The sequence below is a fragment of the Catharus ustulatus genome, chromosome 2 (genome assembly GCF_009819885.2).
Source record: "Catharus ustulatus isolate bCatUst1 chromosome 2, bCatUst1.pri.v2, whole genome shotgun sequence".
NCBI lineage: Eukaryota > Metazoa > Chordata > Aves > Passeriformes > Turdidae > Catharus > Catharus ustulatus.
Window position 1 is genome coordinate 58,072,171 of NC_046222.1, and position 16,571 is coordinate 58,088,741.

The following is a 16,571-nucleotide window of genomic DNA, read 5'->3' on the forward strand; positions in this document are numbered from 1 at the left end:
TCTGCATTTGGTGAACAGTCTTCTATACGACACTCATTCAATGTCACTTTTGCCCAGTTCTTCTGAAAGCGTCACAATCCGTTTCACCAGACTAAAAAATCTCATGTATTAAGACATTGAGCTTATGACCTACAGCTCATTTTTCCATTTTGGATCATGCAAATACAAATCTTTAGCTTTATCACAGAATCAGAGGATCATAGGATGGTTCAGATTGGAAGGGACCTTAAAGATCATCTAGTTCCAACCCTTCTGCCATAGGCAAGGACACCTTTCACTAGATCAGGTTGCTCAGGGCCTTGAACAGTTAGGGGGATGGGGCATCCACCAGTTACCCAGGCAACCTGTTTCAGTACTTCACCATCTTCATAGAGAAGAATTTCCTCCTGATAGCTAATTTAAACCTACTCTCTTTCAGTTAAAAGCCTTTCCTAACACTGATCCCTGAGGAATGCCACTAGTCACTGCTCTCTGTTTGGACATCAAGCTGCTGACTGCAATTCTTTAAGTATGTCCAACCAGCCAACTCATCCACTGGGTGGTCCATCCATTATCTCTTCAACTTAGAGACAATGGATGTAATGCAGGACAGTCTATTTCTTTGTCCAGGTAGAGGTCAATCTGTTTCTCTTCCTTGATCCAATTCTACCAGGGCTTTAGTTTTCTTAACATGATCTCTGCCTGCCCAGACAATTTATCTGTATTCCTCCCAGGTTGCATATCCTTCCTTTCACTCTCTGTAGGCTTTCTTCTTTTGTCCAGGAGCTTCTTGTTCATCCATGCAGACCTCCTGGTGTTTTTGTGTGACTTGTACTTGGCTGGGATGCATCACTCCTGATCTTGGAGGAAGTGATCCTTGAATATCAACCAGAATTCTTGGGTCCCAGTTCTCTCCAGGGGATTCCATGGTAATCTTCCAAGTAGCTCCCTAAACAGGCCAAAGCCTGCTCTCCCAAAGTCTGGAGCAGTGATGCTGTACACTCTCCTTGCTGCCCTAATGATCCACCATTCCATGGTTGCAGCACCTGAGGCTGCCCTTGAATGTCCCATTCCCCACCAGCCCCTCTTGTTTGTAAGAAGCAGGTTTCAGCACAGCACCTCTCCCTGTTGACTCCTCTAACACTTGGAAAAGAAGCTATTATCAATGCATTCCAGAAACCTCCTGGATTGCTTATGCCCTGATGTGTTGTCCCTCCAAAAGTTATTGGCGTGGTTGAAGTCCCTCACAAAGACCAGGATTTGCAAAAGTGAGGCTGCTCATATCTGTCTATAGAGGGACTCATCCACTCAGTTTTCCTGGTCAAGTGGCTTATAGCAGACCCCTACTATGTGACCTCTGCCCTCCTTTTAATCCTGGCCCATAAGCTCTGAGTTGGCTCTTCATCCATTCCCAAGCAGAGCTCCATGGTCTCCAGCTGGTAACACACCCTCCTCATCTCCCCTGCTTGCACTTTAAATCATGTTGATCTGAGTTGTCCATAAAATTTTCAAGGAAGTTTAAGAAGGCATTCTGAACACATTCATCTCATTCAGAGAAATGATGTACAGCTTACTTTTCCAAATGCCATATTTTGGCTAAGTACAGTTAGCCTTTCTCTGCTGGAAACTATTATGTTACTCCTTGAGAAATCATGGCAGTATGATACAGCAAGCATACAAGTCACAGGCCTTAGGAAAAAAAATAAGATCTTGCATTCTTGCATGGTTAATGTTATTTTCTTGAACAAGGGGATAAAGAGCCAAAAATACTGGAGATCTAAGAGACAAGGAGTAGGTCTTTTCAGAAAATGTTTCAGCTAATTTTTTCAGACCCCTGTGTTTGAACAGTTATATGCTGATACAGTTATATGCTGATAAAAATATTCTCTTTATCTTTGGGCTCTTATGAAATGGAGAGACAACTCCAAATCAGTTTAGCCTTTATTTCTATATCAAAGGCAGATTGATCAACAAAAACCAGAAGTTTTTGACTATCTGAAGTGGTTGCAATGTGTTTAATGGGCCTCAGACACTTTGCACCTAAAACACAAATTCAGTCTGGTACAGTTTCATAATGTAAGAAAACCTTCACTGAGGACGGTTTCATTAGCTACTAAAATTCAATAAATAACAAAGACAGGCTTGATCTGATGGGTTTTGCCTTATACACTAATGATTTCTGTCTACAATCCTGTTTTTCCCAAGAAAAGATGATGATTGTTTTTTATTTTAAATCTAAGGGAGTGTTTTTAGGCAAATGGATTCTCAATACATACATCTAAATAGTTTATCTGACTGATATGACTAAAAAAGCTACTATCAAGTAACCCAACTTCAGTGCTATTGGTTAGTTTACTGTGTAGCTTTATGAAACTGAAGTTGAAACTAGGAAATTTCAGTAACAAGATTTGGAGAGCCAGTAGTACACTTACGACATCCATCTACTCAGAAAGCCTCAGGTACTTTTGTCAGGAGGTAAATGTTTGCCTCTTCAACTCAGGAGACCTGTCACTGTGCTGAGAGCTTGACTTTAAATTCCTCAAGTCATATCACATGAAGGTTCCAGGATGCCTGAATCTTCTCACATGTTCCTAAGTAATTTTGACCCCATATTTAGTGTGCCACTTAAAAGTCAGTCATTAGTTTAACATACATGTTGTGTTATTAATTCAAGTGTGTAGGTAGCCCCAATGCCCTATAAACCTGTATTTGAGGTCGAATAGGTTAGTTTGAGCTCCCTGCCTAGAGATGAGGTCAAACCGGCCCCATCACAGTAGTGTAAGAGCATAGACCCTCTGGGTAGTAAGAAAGCAACCACACCTACAAGGTTATGACTAATATTTTTTAGTAAGAATCTTTTCTTCAACTTGCTTCCTCTTCAGATGGTTTGTGAAGGGTTGACAGCAATGCATCTCATACTACCACGCTGGATTGCAGCTTTTTTTAGCAAAATAGGTAAATATGCAAGGTGTCAAAGTTCAGCATTTTGAGGGCTGTACAGTCCATTTCCTGCAATGGCCATGAGAGCAGGGAGTGAGCAGGAGGAATGAAGGAGGAATCCCAAGTACAGATATACTGAGCACAGACCCAGTGCAACCAAAACCAGATTGTTCATCAATGTGCTGAGGCCAATTGGATGAGGTTCAACAAGTCCAAGTGCCAGGTCCTGCACTTGGGTCACAACAAACCCTGCAGCGCTACAGGGAGGGGGAAGAGTGGCTGCAAAGCCACCCAGCAGAAAACAACCTGGGAGTGCTGGTCAATAGTGGTTGTACATGAGCCAGAGCATGCCTAGGTAGTCAAGAAGGCCAATAGCAATCTGGCCAGTATCAGCAACAGTGTGGCCAGCAGCACCAGGACAGTGATTGTCCCTTTATGTTCATCACCTCGAATCTTGGTCCATCCTGGGCCCCTCAGTTCAGGAAGGATGTTGAGGGTGCTGTCTGGAGTGTGTCCAGAGAGGGCAATGGAGCTGTGGAACAGTCTGGAACATATTTCCTCTGAGCAGTGGCTGAGGGTTCTGGGGATGTTTAGCCTGGAGAAAAGGAGGCTCAGGAGGGATGTTATTGCTCTCTACAGCTGCCTGAAAGGAGGGTAGAGCCAGGTCAGGGTTGATCTCCCCAGTCAATGGTGACAGGACAAGAGAAAAAGGCCTCATATTGCACAAGTGTAGGTTTAGACTGGATATTAGGAAAAAAATCCCCTAAAGGGTTGTCAAACATTGGCACAGGCTCCTCAGAAAAGGAATAGAGTCCTCCCATCCCTGGAGGTACTGAAAAGATGTGTAGATGAGGCACTTGGCGACAAGGTTTAGTGGTGGACTTACGGCGTTACATTACTGGTCGTATGTGATGATATTAAAGGTCTTTTCCAACCTAAATGAATCTTTGTTTCTATGGTTTATTTTTCTGCCAACAGCAACATTAGGGATGGATTTGCTGATTTTAAAAGACTCCAAGCAGCAGCATGTTTGCTGTCTCATCCAATATTTTAGTCCCATGTTTGATTACCTTCACATAGTAAGTATGCTAGAGGCGTATTACTGATTTTAGAAATCACAGTTAATGGCATTGTTCCTCTGCTATAATAGATTTTATTTTAAAATTAATTCTTTGTTCAGTTTGTATCTTTCTGTAGGTTTAAAAAATAGAACCATCAGTTTAACCACTGACTTGGAATAATTTAGATTCAATTGCTGAAGGTCATGAAGCCCAGCCTGCTCAAAACAGACCCAGCTGGGTTAGGCTGCTCAGTACAGTCAGGCTTTGAATGCCTCCAAGAGTAGAGACAACCTGTGCCAATATTTTGCCACCTTTCTGAGGAAAATTTTTCCTGATATCCATCAGAACTTCATTTGTTAAAATTTCTGTCTGCTGCCTATTATTCTACCAATGTGCCCCTGTGTGCACAGTATAAGCCTCTCTTCTCTATGTCCTCCCATTAGCTAATGAGTAGCAGGACCAACAGCACAGCTTACCTAATTGGCTTGTGGATCTGCAGTCTCAGGAAATAATTCTTGCCAGTCTTGAGAAACTTGTTGGATTGCCTGTGCCCTGCCACGTTGCCCACTCAGGTGGTTCAAGTCAACCATGAGAGCCAGGGGCTGCAGACAACTCCTTTCTTTTCTCTGCCTACTTTTCACAGACCAATAAAGCAAAACCAAAAAGTGTAGTGAAACTGAAATCACAGCTGATGTGCTTTATGAACAATGATTTCAATTTTTTCAAATAGAAACATTTTAACCACAGCATTTTGGTGAACATTTATTGTTCTCTAGTCTTTCGTTCATCTACAAAAAGACAGCAACTTTGTACCAAAACTTCAAAAATCACCCATTCTCACAGTTATGCTAGAAATTCGTCATCATCAGGTAATAAATTTACATGTCTGAGGCATACCTCTCTTGGTTACAGCTAACAACATTCCTATTCCTATCCCACAACCCAGCATTTCAGATGGCCACAGAAAAAGCATTTATCCACCTTTCTCCCTTTTTTTATTGGCATTCATTATTTTATCACGGGTATCAACAGGCAAAAACCTATTTTGGCTTTTTACAGACTTGAAAAACCAGCTTATCTCTTTTAACTCCATTGGGATCCAACCTTTTTTTCTGTTCTTTATATATATTTTTAATGTTTCATTCTTTTGTTGTTTCACTAGGGAAAATTTTGCAGGTGGTCTTCTACATAACCCTTTTTTTGTTGATAAAATAATGGAATTTGGAAAAACTAGCATGATATTCTTGAATAATTCCTTATTTTTCTCAGAGCCTTTCCACTTAAAATGCACAGGCTCCGTCAGTTATGCCAGCAAATGCTTTAAGCTCTGGAATGCTGTCCCTATTAAAGATTTTGGTCAATGCCCTATTTCATTTGTATAAAATAAATCTAAATTGACTGTGATCTCTGGTTGCTCAGCAACTGCACTTTTTTGGGTTTGTAACTAACACTTCCTCATTCAGAAGACTTAAGTCCACTATCAGGTTACCTTATACTTGATACAGGATTTCCTGTTTTGCAAAGAAAACATTATTATTATTTATAGAAACACTGAGGAAATTTGTTATTGGCCTTGGGACATCAGCACCAATAGGCTCTGTAGTTGAAGACATCCATGATAAGTTTCTTTCTTGCCTTTTTGACTGGTGGTATTTCCCACATCCCCTATAAATTATTAACTGATGCCTAAAGAATGACCACTTTTATCTCCTAGAAAATTTTCCTGAGATGAAAGACCCTTATCTGTCACCCATCTTTTGCTTTAAATATGAAAACTGAGCTTTTTTGTTTAAGCAACCTTAAAGACACATCTAGACTGGATGAAGAATTGGAGTAGAGAGATTGGCACATTAGTAGGGACCCTTGGATACAGCGCAATACCTACCTCTTTAAGAGGATGAGGTCCAGAGGGAACTTACCTCGGTAATCTGGACACTGCATGGGGGACAGTGTGTGTCAGCACTGTTACCTGTTTGTTTGGGCCCAGACAAACACGTCTAAATTGCACTTGTGCACTTCCCTTCCTTCCCCAGCACACATTCAGCTAGCTCAGGTGTCCCTATACCCACCATCACACAACTTTCCTGGCACTAAAAGGTCCAGGTTTAATGTGGAATAGTAAGCTCAGATATCTCTAAATCTGTCACTGTGATCAAGATCAAAATCTTCCCTCAATCTTCTGTTTTTCTCCTTCCATTCTTCATCTGAACCCTTGGCTTTCTGGAGCAGAGGCAGGGAATGGCCAAAGAATGAAACAGGAATGAGAAAAGCTGACAGCACTAGCTGTCTCCTCTTCCTTTTCCTTTTTACCATCAAGTACAGGCACTGTTTTAAATTACATAAAAATAGCCTGTAAAAATCTCATCAATCTCATTTGTTCAAATGCAGCTTTTCCACATGAATCATTTACTGGGACACAAGTAAACAATGTCCCATGTTTTGAGTGCAATGGTGCTCTTACGTTATTCATTCAGCCTAAGGTGCACTGGTTTGCATGAGGTCTTATTCCCTCTTTCCTCTCTTTTAAAAATCACATGAAAAAGAAACCATACAACCACCTTTTCACTGAAGAGTCAAAGACGGGAATATTCACGGAGCAGTTGTTTGCAGGCTGCCCAGCCAAGGAAGGGAAAGTGTCACATTTCAGCCTTCCGGCACTCATCTTCCTTTTTCTTCCTGCCTATAAAGATACCCTAACTAGCTCTAGACACTCCTGATGAAATATTGCAAACAAAACTGGTTCATTAGCTCAAAATCTAACTTCACCTGCCTCTAAGCAGACATATGACCATACTTCTTGCTAGCCCAAACCAGATTGCTGTCTGCATCCGATATATTTTTCCCTTTTTTTCCTCCACACAGTGTAACATTTTGGTGTAAGAAAGGGGAGCATCCAACAGTTGCTCAAGAAAACTGACTTCCTACTTTTGCACATAGTGAGTTATGATAAAAAGTTATGGACAGGTTTTAACCATCTGTTCATTGAGCTCTGCCATTTAGATACACTTTATACTATATTTTTATTTGAAAAATAGATTTCAGAGTAGAAAGAACTTCAAAAGCAGAGGCTGAATTTCAAACCCACAAGCATACAGTCCTGGGGTGTAAACCAGACTCGATTCCCACAGAAAAAAAGCACAAAAACACTCCCTGTTGCTACAAGCTCTCCTGATTCATCCAGCATTTCACAAATGTAAAGCTGGTATTCAAGTTCCAGCTTGGAACGAAGACACTGAACACAAACCTCAATTTCATTCCTGCAGGAGAAGTTTCCATCCCTCCTGTTTGCAGAGAAAAGTTTGAAAACATGACCTGACTGGGCTCAAGCAAGCTTCTGGGAAGCGAGATGGAGCTGACTCATGATTTTTTCTACCCAGAGATTACAGTGCTGGGACATTAGCCAGAAGGGAGAAAGAGACTTTGGAGCCTCACTCATTATTATAACCGTGCTGTTACTCTGGAAGATGGCACTCTTTGCTACAAAGAAGGACAAGGCAAAATGTTTCGGTTTTGAGGAGAGTTGTCAGTTGGGTACCTCTCCTCACAATCTTACCTTGGAGAAGACTGCATTCAGTGTGTCACAAACAGAAGGCCTCCAGTGCCTGGTTCCTCCTGGATGAATGATGTTTGTAAGCATCATTGCATACAAACTTCCTCCATCAATGGCCCCCAGTGAAATAACCCCAATGGCCTCATCTGTTTGTGTTGACCACCTCTACATAGAGTTCAACCTCTTGACAAAGCTCACGTTGAAAAAACAAGAAAGCAACTGCTCTATTTTTATAAGAACTTCCTAATTAAAAAGCATAAAAGCACTAATACTGTGATATTAAAGGGACAACTGAGTAGGTGTGGTGGTATTTGGTACTCATGTATAATGGTATATCAACTCTAACCTCATAACTGACTAGTAAAAACTAGGGAGAAGGAAAACTATGTAAGCTTTTTTCAGAATATGAAGAAATGAAGAAGAAAAAGAAGAAAAAGAAGAAGAAAGATGAAAAAGAGGAAAAAGAAGAAAAAGAAGAAGGAAAAAAAACTAAGAAGGAGAAGAGGAAGAGAAGAGAAGAGAAGAGAAGAGAAGAGAAGAGAAGAGAAGAGAAGAGAAGAGAAGAGAAGAGAAGAGAAGAGAAGAGAAGAGAAGAGAAGAGAAGAGAAGAGAAGAGAAGAGAAGAGAAGAGAAGAGAAGAGAAGAGAAGAGAAGAGAAGAGAAGAGAAGAGAAGAGAAGAGAAGAGAAGAGAAGAGAAGAGAAGAGAAGAGAAGAGAAGAGAAGAGAAGAGAAGAGAAGAGAAGAAGATGTGAACAAAAAACAAGGGATTTTTAGTATGGTATATTGCTGAAGCTCCTGAAGCTGATAAAAATTTCATTGTCCATATTAACGCATGCAGAATTAGGCCAATGGAGAGTACCTCTTAAAATGCCAATCATCAAGCAAATTCTGTTTACATACTGAAACCAGCAGTAACATAATCTTGGATTAAGAAAAATCTTGGCTAGCTAGAAAAAAATATGAAACCTGCATTTAAACTGTGTATTCTCCTATTGCAAGAGGAAATGCTGGCAGAAATAGGTAAGAAGTGATGCAAGACGACTACCTGAGAGCTGACCATTCTGCTAGATTCCAGCTGAACAAAACATGAGGGTATACACTGCTCTGTCAAAGCACTCTGTACCCCGAGTTCTGGCTACATGTTGGATGCTGAGCTACTTGCTGAGGGTTTGAGACTTGTTTCAACAAGCAGAGGTGCTGTGCATGCCCAGTATCTGGATTTCTCTTCACAAATTCCATATAGCTTAGCAGCTATCTGGAAATCTGCTTAGGATGAGAAAATGAAGAAGTGAGGAAGGGCAGGAAGGAGAGAAGTACTGTGTGTGTGCATATGTGTTGAGATTTTTTTATGTGCTGAGATTTTTTTGTTACCAGATTGCATTAATTTTTTTGGCATTTCATTTCTCACTGTTATCCTGACCTTAGGGTGTGGTGGGTTCTGAGTTTTGCCCTGTGTGCCTTTAGAAACACTATTCTCTAGTCAAAATTGCTTTTCCATTTCATTGCAGCATTGTGGTTATGCATTTATTTCATAAGGAAAGCGGGTTATTTGGCAATTTAGGTTCATATTGTGGGTGTGGTCCCACCATAGTTTTTTTCTGGGTTAAGTCTTTTTGAGTGGTTGTTTCTCTGGTAGTACATCAATGAGCAGCATTCTCTAGACAGGATTTCATTTTATTTCCCATTTTGTGAAATCACCTATTTCATCTGGGCTACCAGGTACACTTTGCTGTGACAGTCCTGGGCTCTTCTCAGGGCAAGTGACTTGGCTCTCACCATTCCTTACATGAAGCACAGAGCCTTGCACAGGCATATTTCCCCATCACTGACACCCTGCAGTATCCAAGTGCTCTGTCCAAAACTAGCCCAGGTATCTCTCTTTACATAACACTTGACTATGGAGTATAAACCTACCTGCCCCAAAGAATCTCTTGTAGCTCTAGAGTGAGTACACAGGGAGAAGGAAGTGACACGGGTGCTGGCAATGAAGAGCCATTTCAGATGCCACACAAAGCATTTTTTATGCCTCATGATCACTCAAGGAGTAAAGAGCACTTCTGCTCAATCACAGGAGCAAGGGAAGGAGTGTATTCACACCTCCTATGGCAGGTGCTTATACTGGGAAGGCAGTTTCCCTCTTTGCATTGTGTATTCTCTCTCTTTCCAGAGTACAAGTAAGTGCTTGAGGATGATTTCTCTCAGCTGGCTATGGATATGGAGCTAAGGAGAATAACCTCTTAATTCCAGGTACACCAGGTATGTGTCTGATATACAGCGATGTGAGTGTATCCTTAGAGCTGTTGAACCACTTCAGAGTATGAATCTCTTTGCTATCCAAAATCATATCTTCTGCAAGAAAGCACTAGGTAAGCACTCCAAGGTTTGCACTGGTACATGTCTGTTCAGTATGTCCTGAATAGATCACAGGAAATGCAATTCCTAGACAGTGGATCAGGTCATACCTTGATGAACCTACTCCTTAGACCCAAATGTCTGGAAAATCAACCTGTTTCCCATTAAAATGAGAGGGGGTGGGGGGCTTCTCTGGCTAAACACCAGGCAGACATCCATCCAGCAGCAGGGCCTGTGCCTCCAGCACCAGGAATGTGACCTAAGGCAAAGTTTTGCCTCCAGCTGCAACGGGAACTGCGACTGTAGCAGAGCCATTATTGTGGAGAGGCAGTAAAATCACACACATCACACCATGGTATTACAGGCACAAATTAAATCAGGTCTAAGGCCCTTTAAAAAAATTAAAAAGGCCCATTAGGTTTAATTTAGAATCTCTTTCCTTGCAACTACAGAGCAGATTGACAAAACAGACTTTTTAAATCACCTATGAAACTTCAACGAATGACAGGATACCAAAAAGAGTCTTTTGTGTTAAAGTGTTAATTATTAAAACATGACCAAACAGTTAGTTCAATTTACAGCATTGCCATTAGAAGGAAGGCTGGAAACAATGTGCACATTAAAAGGCTATGTTATATGTTCTGTTACTTGGAGAGTCTCTGAAGTGAGAAAAGACAAGTAGTGAAGCCAAAAAATTCTCCACTGGAATGGTGGAAGCTCTTTTTTCCTATCAGTACAATCCCATTTATCCGAAATGCTACAGGAAGCAAAAATAATTCAGCCAACAAGAGATTCAAATCACCAAAAGAAATCCTGGGGAAGCAATTCAGCCAAACATTTGAACAGAATGGACAGTTTGGATGAAAATGTCAGTCGCTCAGGCTAATTGGCAGTCCATTATCCTTCCACGTTAGTTTGTGGCTAAACCACTTTTCTTGCAGTTTCCCATTCAGGGATCATTTGAACGATTTATAAAGCAATTAAGGTTTCCAAAACATTCAAGAGTGGATGGATGTGTACATAGCTGTAGGTTTCAACATTTCCCCTCAAAAGTGTCTCTTTATCTGCCCTGCCTGGAAGGCAAGGGAAGGTGTCAGGCTGAAAAAGCCACTTTGCTGACTTAGAAAATTCACTGCACAGTCAGACAAAGGAGCAAGATACCAAGGTTGCAACTCAGTGATTTATTTCGAAGCGTGTAAACACCAAACTGAGTTTTGGGTTCATTTTGTAGCAGTATAAATCCATCGAATGGAGACAATAGGATGAGTATTTCTGTATTGACTTGGGCTAAACAAGTACAGCATATTAAAAAAAAAAAAAGCAAGCCATACACAAAATACTGAAACAAGTTTAGTTACAATTTGTATAATTATCTATTATTCATAGCAGAAAAAAATGAAACACACCCAAACTGCCCTTAAGAGCCCAAATCACATCAGCTCTTCTGAATTCTTTTGAGATTTGTGTCATTCACCTTCATGTGGGGATCTGTCCTGGAATCTACATGTATTTCACATTTTTTTCCCAGACTTTTTTCATTCAGACCTGTTATATACAATAACTGTGTAGAAGTTTTTAGGTCATTGATTGCAAACTGGTGTGAAGCAAGAGCAGAACCAGATCCCGTGACTTGCTGTAGGGTTTTTTTCCTTCACTCTCATTCTTTCTTTAATTTACAGCCTCAAGTTCTATTCATCTTCCTCCATTCCCAAGTCCTTAGTAATAACCCTATTTCCTTTGCTCTCTTCTCATAAATAATTCTCCTGAAACAACATGAGGAGATCCTACTTTGCTAGCACAGTCCCCCTCGGAGAAGGCCAGGAGATCAAATATTCCCATTGAAACACCACGGGAAAAGGAGAATTTCAGAACAGGATTTCACACAACAGTTTGTAACAACAGGGAGAAGGAAAAGCAATGAACAACTTTATTGTGTGCTCCTATGTAGCAAAAAGAGTTAAAAAGCACACAGAAAATTACCCTCCTGAGTGCTTATTTCCAATTGACTTTTCTCAGTGTTCAAGTGTTGTCATCTCAGGAATAGCTTTAAGTTAACGTACAATAAAATCATAAATAAATAAAGTCAGCTATGCCACTGCTGCATTGTACAGTGAGACAATGTAGGGAAAGGACTTAAAGAACTTAAAACTAATTCTGGTGCAATAGAAAAGATCTCTAAAAGACCTGTTTATTAAATGTAATAACTGCTTTTACTAAACGTATTTTACACTTGATGTAATTTTACACTGCTTTTGTATAAAGTGGTTATTTAATTAGTAACAAAAAGGTCCCCATCGTAATATTTGCAGCTAATGTTTGTGGACCATTTCTGATGCTGTGCAAGTCTGTGAATGCAAATTGCATTATTCCAACTTAGTATATTGGTTGAATTAGGACCATCAAAGAGTACAGTAGCAGTAGTTTTGAATAACAAAGACAATTTTGAGAGGGGGGAGGTAATAACATGTATTTATCCATATGGTATCTAAATGAACTTTCCTTTTTCTGCCTCTCTTCAGAATAGCTTTCAACTCCCATTTTAAGCACACAAGTAAGTTACCTTGGAGCAGAAGGCATGTTTGAACATGTCCTCAATGATAAGGACAATTTCTTAATTTCTCTGAAAGTTCTCCACCTAGATTCTGTCCAGTCAGTTCTAAAAATAAAGATAAATATGGTCGAAGTGCTGGACTTCTGAATCTCCCATTCAGCTTTAGGGTACTTTACTGGCCTTCTCCATTTTAAAGAGGTTTTTCTTTCCTCCAGGAACAGGGGGACCTGGACCAACAAAAATGCTCTGGATTTGGATGCAGTGAACAGGTGATAATCAGGGATGTTAAAGGCTCAGTTTAAACACACCAGTAAACGAGCTAAATAGGAAGCACAGAAGAAAAAATTTCTCTGCTCTCTTTCAGTTATGTTTCTTGACACATTAATATTAATTTAAAACAAACGAACAAACAAATAAACAACAAACCCCAGCAGCAAAACTGTTCATTTTAAACTCCCTGAAATGCCAGCACAGGGAGAAATTTTCCACTGATGTAGCACAGTGTAACTCGATCACAGAACTTTGCCTATTTGCACTGACTGAAGGTCTGTCATATAACCTTCTATTATATTAATATGTACTAGTTCTTAAACAAAAAGCAGGATATTATATTGATTTAGAAACATCCTTCCTTTCTTAAGAACTTGCCCTCTTATTTTGACACTGATTAGTGTCAGTTCCATCAAATTACCTTTGGGTTTATAGCCAAGGCAAAAATATCAAGGCCAAGAAGATAGAGGCAAACAGCAATTATTTGTAACAAGAAAGCTTAATTTACCTCAAGTGTAAAGGTTTTTTACCTCCAGCAATGACATCTCGTGGCTCCCTGAGAAAACACTGATTGACAAAGGCAAAACTGTCTTTTAACACAGCAGATCTTGAGCATGAAAAGAAAGTCCAGGGGGAAAACAAGGAGGTCAAGAGAAATTATTCTGGAGGAAAGATTGGAGTTTTGGTGCTGTTTAGTTTGGAGAGGGCATGACTGGTGGGGACAGTATGGCAAAAAAAGCCACTCTTCCATGCCATGCTGAATATAGTAGAAAAAGTAGAGCTGGAATATACTTTAGCTGGTACAAATAGCTTACCAGCCACAGGACATGATTGGGTTGGAGACATCTGCCTGCCATGATCTAAGCATGGGACATCACTCAGGGGTGAGGGTGGCCAGGTCAGTGCCGTTCTTTGCAACTCCATGGAAAGGCAAACCATGGCCAGGGAGCAAGAGAGCACTCAGTCTGAGTCAGAGCAACACATCTTTTAGAGGATTAAGAGATGATGTAGGAAGTTGAGACTGCAAGTTACTGACAATGAATACCAGACGGCCGAAGAGGAGCTGCCAGCTCATCAAGGACCTGACTCAGCAAACGGCTCTGCTTTCTCTGATTGCCGCCAAGGGTATGCTGCTCCCACACTACACTGCATGCCTCAAAAGCCAGAGCAACCTCTCTTCTTTTTCTTTTATTTATTTTTTTTTTTATCTGGGGGAAATCCTAAGCCAGTGTCTCCTACACTGGGAAGGGAGAAATTACGTGGCAAAGGAGCTGGAGACTCATGGCTCTAGGACTCGCTGTGCTTCATGCCCACCTATAGACACATGACAGTTCTATAGGCATCTGTGGTCTGTAAAACAGCTGCTTGCCAGTCATCCCTGCACCCCAGCTACTGTGGAAACCCTTCTGTGGAAACCACAGTGCCTGTGCCCCTCACCTGCTCCACTTGCCTGCTGCTCCACGCAGCCAGAGTGGGCAGCAGCAGGAGTCCTTTGCCACCCACCTGCACATGGGAAGAGCATAAGCTACCCAGACAGGGTACAGACACAGACAGGGGGGAAAGAAAAACAGGAAAGGCGCTTTAATATATGGTAGATTACAATAGATTGGAAAAAATAGGGATAAAGTGAGCAAAAAAACTTGCTGAGTGGCACAGATCAATGGTTGGTAGCAGTTTGCATCTCCCATGAATGGCAAATGAGCATCCAATATGCCTCCTTTCCTCCTCCCAGCAATGCCCATGTTCTCAGACAGTCTTTTACTTGCCCTTTTCAGAAGCACACAGACACTGACTGGTCCCATGGTCAATACGAAGCTCTGGAAATGTGTTTGCATTACCACCTCTATTGTAAAAACAGCTGAAAAAAATGGATTTTCCACATTGCATGTGAATTCTGGTGTTAATCAAATTTCTCCTCAGAGCTAGAGAACAAGACTGCCACAGATCATTGCCCAAAAGGAAACAAATTTAAAAGATCTAGATGATTTATTCCAGAACAATTAATTGGGCTGTTCCCTGCAGTTTGGACCACAGGGTCCAAGGCACCCAACAGTGTTGCCATAGCACGCTAGGTATCAGCACAGGGAACAGCCTGCTCTGAGCTCCCAGGAAATGGATCTGGTTCCTGACAGAAACCTGCCTGTAATACACAGGGACACCTGTAGGTCTCCTCAAGACTCCTGCAGTAAAATGCTTGCTCACCCGCTCCAGGTGTTTAATCAGAAAGTTTATTGGTGCATTATTCACAATCTCACCTGCAATATTTGGTCTATTTTATAATTTGTTTGGTTTTAAATTGTTCATTATAAACTTCAATGCCCTACAGATAAACTTTCAATCAGTGTACTACTAAAGATAAACTATTAACATGTTCCTCTTAAGAAGCCATAATAGGGTTAAGTATTTGCATGGCTCATTTATTAGAAAAACGTGTGCAAGTAACTCAAGGAGTTTTCAGTGAGTTACTCTTTATGAGTTAGATTCAATCAAGATTTCTCCTGGCTTCAAGGCTGCAGTAATTGTCCAAGGTGATCAGCTGCCCAAGCCTTGGTGCCTGCACCAGGCTGATGTGGCCTCTCGTGGCAGCTGAGCATGCACAGGGTCTGTGGCCCTGCTCAGCCACCACACAGCCAAAGCCAGCAGATCTCCAAAGCAAGGACTCAAGAAGAGATTCCTAGGATCCCAGGTGGCCTCTTTGCCAGAGCAGTGGTGTGGTATCCCAAAGGAATCCTCAGATGGGCCAAGTCAAGTGTCAGGGAGTGCCAAGGTGGGTTGAAAGACTCCAACTCCTCAAGAGCAATCAATTTTCCTGAGCTAAAAGTAACATTGGAAGTTTTCTCGCTGAGTGCGTCTCTGGATCTTCCACATGAGAAAGAGTTCTGCTCAGTAAGCCTTGCCATTGACCTAACTGCAAGCATTAGAAAGTGGATTTCTCTCTCTCTTCCCCACTCATGAAAGATTTTTCTTATTTTTTTGAAAAGATTTATTTGACCTGAAATAACAATTTTTATTAACCTAGATGTATTCATTCCCTTTTTCAAACTGAAATCCTCTTAAATTGGTGTTTAGAAGATGTTTTCAGTTAGAGACTGAGTACTTTTATTTATTTCTTTTATTAGGACTAAGCAGGCCAAACCCAAGTTGTTCTTTTTTGGATTAAATAAACCATTTCAAGTTGACTACCCCCTCTCATGTACTTGAAGTACGAAAAAGAAATAGGCTTTGTTGAAACAAAGATAAATGTATAAAACGCTTTCTGGCCCATTTTTCACGCAGCTGCAGTCAAAACCTCTTCTACTTGCATTAACTCTTCCCACTTCTTCACACAGCCTGCTATATTCCAACCACTCAAACAGAAGATGTAAAAACCATCTTCAAGTAAATAAGAGCTACCTGCCAGCTGCAAAACAAAACACTGGAAAGCAGAAACGAATCTCTTTTTAATCTGAAACAGAAATTGCAAAAGCACTGAAATTTCAGCATGTGACCCCACCCTAAAAACTGCCTGCATTGGCTCTGGTTTTGGTAAACCAAGCCACAAACAGAATGCTAAAGCCTTTGGCAAACCACATCCCAATGGAACAAACACAGTGTGAATGACATGGGGGGCCATGTCCTTGGTAGGTTATATTGGGGTGACTTTGCTGAAGTCAAAGATGACACAGCTGGAACAGCAACAGCCAAGACCCAGTGTCCTGGGGTCTCTGAACCTTGGGGTAATTATTTAGTATCCATTCTTTAAAAACTTTTCTCATTTTAAAACAGCATAGCCTCTAACACCATTTATTCAGAGGCAACTTCCAAAATTCTGTCTTTATTACATGAGTGATTTTCAACTCCTCAACGTTGTGTTTTTCACATGCTAGA